Here is a 5,220-nt window from a genome sequence, read left to right as displayed (position 1 = left end):
TACGTTTGCGTGTGTTCGTGTATTTGTTTGTGTATGTGAGTGTGTGTGTGTTTGTGTTTGCGCGCGTGTGTGTGTGTGTTTGTGTGTGTGTGTTTGTATGTGTGTGTTTGTGTGCGTGTGTGTGTTTGTATTCTGCCACCGTTTGACAACCAGTGCTGATCTATTTACGTCCTTGAAACTTAGGGGTTTGTCAAAAGAGACCAATACAATAAGTATCAGACTTAAAAATAAGTACTGAAGTTGATTTGTTCGACTAAACCCTTCAAGGCGGTGCCCCAGTGTGGCCACAGTCCAATTACTGAAACAAGTAAGAGTTAAAGGATAACGATAAAAGCCTTACTTCTTTCTCTGTACGAATTTGCTTTACAACTCTCTACAGTAAATAATGAAGGTAAATTTATTCTTTTCTACTCTCGGCAGGAGGCCCGAAGTTTTGAGGCAGGGGGCCAGTCGATTAGATCGACGCCAGGACGCACCTGGTACTTAATTTATCAACCCCGAAGGATGAAAGGTAAAGTCGACCTCGGCAGAAATTGAACTCAGAACATAACGGCAGACGAAATACCGCTAAGCATTTCGCCAGGCGTGCTAACGTTTCTTATTTCTTTATTACCTACAAGGGGCTAAACACAGAGTGGACAAACAAGGACTGACAAAGGGATTAAGTCGATTACATCGACCCCAGTGCGTAACTGGTACTTAATTTATCGATCCCAAAAGGATGAAAGACAAAGTTAACCTCGGTGGAATTTGAACTCAGAACATAACGACAGACGAAATACCGCAAAGCATTTCGCCCGGAGTGCTAGCAACTCTGCCAACTCGCCGCCTTTTGAAGGTAAATTTATTGGAGTCAACGTTATCAACAACACATTTTCTTTACAGATTGGTGAACCTGTACGAGCGTCATAAATTAACATATCTTTTTATTATGCTGCAAAAAATAAACTCCATGTTACATGATGATGAGTGAAATGAATTAACATAATTTTTTTATTAATTAATAGTAAAGACCACTTTCTCCTATCATAGTTCACCATTTCTCATGGCACCAGCAGACAAAATAGAAAAGGCGTTATCCCGAAGGAGGATGGCACGGGAGATACGCTGGAACAGCCACTCTGATTCCTGGGGTTCGAACTAGCGGACAGCACTCTCCGCCCAGTCAACGGTGAGCAGGGATGTTGTCCGGAGGCGAGAACACCAATTTATGTTGCGAAAATTAAGCTGTATTAGACGAGCACGGCTTGAGTGCGAGTCTCAACAAAATGTAGAGACTCGAACGACGTGCTCGTCTATAAATGCCTAATGCGCGCCCGGGCCCCATCATTTATTTATATGAATTAATTAACTCATGTAATAGTCCATTACATTAGAACGAAACTTATATTAACATGTTCCTTGTATTACAAGGATTCCAAATATATATAATTTGTATCTTTTAATTTTATTTTTAAATCATTAATTAAAATTTTGTTTGCATTTTTGAGTCGCCGTCATTTTCTGACTTTCTTTCAGCCACTCAAACCTAATACGCTCTTTTGTGTTACGCGAGAGGTCTATCGATTTTCATTATTACTGCGGCCCGGCCCGCAGAAGGTCATAATTAATATTAATATAATAAAAACTAACACAGAAACCCTGACACTACCATAAATTTGTTTGGAATTTCTTTTAAGCATAAATTTTAAAAAATTTTTAAATCATTTATATTGGATTAAATATCAGATAATTTTTACTTTTAATAGTTCTAAATGTTTTTTTTTTTTTCGAAATTATGTTGTTTCTTTTAGAATTTGCATTTAAAATTATTTCATTTATAAAATTTTTTATAGAATGGTAATTCTAATGATAATGATAATAATGTTATTGTCAGAAAAATTAAGGCTGAAACCACATATTTTAATGCCAAAAAGCAAAATATTTTTGACACTAATTTTAAATTAAAAGCTGGCATAATGCATACATTGAATCAAGTCAATAGTGGTCATTATATTTGCATAGTTAAAAATAATGACAAATGGAATATTATTAGTGACACCAAATTTACTGCATATAATGTGAATTTTCCTTCTAAAATGAATAATATTGTTGCCTTATTTTTTGAAAATATTTAATCAAATTTAAAAAAATTAAATGAATTAAAAGATATGAAATTGCATTTCTTCATCTGATAAACTAAATATTTGGCGGCTTTTCCCCCATTAAATCCAACCATCACCTCAACGTGGGTGTAAACCGTATGATAAGGGGCTAACGATGGTACTGGTACTTGCTTTTTCTTGAAGAAAATGTAATGCCTAAAAAACATAATTTAAAAAAGGAAGAAATTTTAACGGAAAAAAATTTCTTGAAAAACAAAAAAAGAATTCAACAAAATACTCTATTGAAAAAATATCAACCAATATTAAACTTTAAAAAGAAAGAAACAAGTAGGTATTTCTTTTAAAAAAATTACTAATATTTCTTAAAAGTATTTCTTAAAAAAATTTACTAAAACACATTTTGTTGCACTTTATAATTTTAATCTTAAATACATACAAAACTGACGAATATTTTAAGGCAGAAAAAAGATGGTAAGTGACTACTGTTACAACAAAACGACAAAAACATTTGATCAAACAAAGATTAAGAATTGCAATAATGTATAGAAATTATCAAGCAGAAAAAAAGAGAATATTTATTATTTTTTATTTCGTTTATATTATAGTTAATTCATTTAAATCTTTGTAACTATTTCAATTTATTATTTCTATTTTGAATGTTGCAGCCCAATATTATTATCAAAAAAATTAGATCATTATAACTAAAATAATAATTAATTTAAATATGTAATTAAAATTAGAAAGTAGTAATAAAGTATCAGTAATAATATACATACAAATAAATTAATTGGGCAGAAAGGTAAAGTTAAACGGTCTAAAATGACTTAAATTTTCCCAAAATGAGTGGGCTGTCCATTTTTAGTTAAATTTATATCACATATATTACATAAAGTAAACTAAAAGTTAATAAAACAAGCTTGTATATTTTAATTGCATAAAAAATAAGTGTACATATTGCTATTTTTATATGTATATATATGTAGATCAAATCAGTTTGAAAAGGAAGCAGCCCACTCAAAGGTGAACTCATTTCACTCTTCTGCTCCTTATTTCAAAATATACATTTATAAGCACAACATTTATAATCACAATCATTACAAACAAAATGTTTATCTAATTTTGAAGTAAACAGTAGAATTTGCTTAATTAAAAATAAATAAAATTAGTAAAAATAATTATTCAAAGAAAAGTAATAATAAATGATGACTTAGCTGAAATGACTATTTAAGTGGTTAAACTCAGACGAATTCGTCTGAGTTTAACCACTTAAATAGATATACAGTATATACTGTATATCTATTCCACAAACTTTTTTCATTATATTCAATGTGATTTGATATTAGCGACTGACTATGGGCAATGACATCAATCTACTAGCAATTTCTTAACCAAATTCAGTCTCTTTAATTTTAAGAAGTATAGTAGTGTGTAGCATAGAATGTAGATACATTGTAAGCTAAAAGTGACAAATTTTTAAAAAGTGCAATAAAATGCGTTTTAGTAAATTTTTTTTAAGAAACAAATTAAAAAAATATTTAAAGAAATACTTACTTGTTTTTTTTCTTTTTAGAGTTTAATGTTGGTTGATATTTTTTCAACAGAGCATTTTGTTGAATTCTTTATTTGTTTTTCAAGAATTTTTTTCCCATTTTTATATATGCTCATGAGTCAGTGCGAGTGAAATAAATGAACATAATTACCGATTATGTTGCGAAAATTAAGCTGCATTTGTACATGCTAAGTTTAAGAATCAGATATAGACCTCACATTTCCTATTATCTATCTTGTGAAATAGTCATTATGCTTAGAAATATCTGATTTGAATGTCACACCAACTCTTTTTATTTAAAGCTCCATTTTCAAGTGAGGTTTTTATTCAACAAAATATTACAACGACGATGCCAGATCAGATCCAATATAAATGGAGTGACCTAACACGAATTACTATTCTCATGTCATAAAACACCTCTTAAATTAAAACAGAAGTTTGGAAGAGTGAAAAACCGTTGTCATGGTGCGTTGTCACGAAATTATTGACCATTAGGTTTTACTGTTATTATTAGTATGATTTATTATCATTATTATTATCATCATCATCATCATCATCATCATTATTATTATTATTGTTCTAATTATTTTCATTCGGCTCTTAATAATTCTTCTAAACTTAATCTGTGAATCGAACAAGAAGTCTGGTCTTTGATTTCTAGATATAAGTGTCAAATTCCCGGTTTAGCATATTTTCTAAATATCAACAACGGCGATCAATTTTGTCTTTAAATTTTGTAATGTCTTTTATTTGGATGAAGTGAGCATGATGACTACGACTGACCGAGACAAGTGGAATTTTTGTTCCAGAGTCTCAACTTAAAAACAACGACTGGTTATTAACATTTTAATTACAATTATGAATGAAGATCATAAAATTAGTATTAATACCCAAACTTTCACGCAGGGAGAAGGAAGTTTTTGAAAGCTGATGAAATCAAAGAGCAAAGCTGGCCTTTAATAAATTATGTTCCTATTAAAGTTGTAAAGGTTGAAGCAAACGATGTGGTGTCACATTTGTAAAAGTCAATACTTCACTTTTGGAATAAATACCACTGTCAGCCGGGAATTTCAAAGGCTTCCAAATAAAGGAAATTTGTTCTTCATAATTTCCTGAATGTTGAATCATTGATAATTTCAAATGTTTTTCTAACTTCTTAATAAATTTTGCCTGTCAGCAGGACATCCCTGGTTTAATTTAGCTCCAGTATGTCACATTTTCTTTTTTTTATTTTTGGTTCTTGCTTACGAAATGCATTTATAAATATACACCGATACACATATATATACTCATAAGTAATAGTATGTATATGTATATATATGTATGTACGTATATATATATGTAGATCGCTGACCTGATAGATCATTGACCACTACACATATTTTTTTCTCTCCTTGTTTCTCTACTTATTTCTTTCTGTGTTCCTTTCTGTTGAAGAGCGTAGGATCGAAACGTTAAAGACTTTCTCTATTCCCGAGCGTTATACTAATACATCCATTTGTTGCTTACACCACCTGTCTTCGTCTGTTGTTTTTTCGTGAATTCTTCTTATAAATATACATATAT

The sequence above is a fragment of the Octopus bimaculoides genome, chromosome 1, assembly GCF_001194135.2.
Source record: "Octopus bimaculoides isolate UCB-OBI-ISO-001 chromosome 1, ASM119413v2, whole genome shotgun sequence".
Classification (NCBI taxonomy): domain Eukaryota; kingdom Metazoa; phylum Mollusca; class Cephalopoda; order Octopoda; family Octopodidae; genus Octopus; species Octopus bimaculoides.
The sequence above is the reverse complement of the archived record's forward strand: the minus strand, read 5'-3'. Positions refer to the sequence as shown.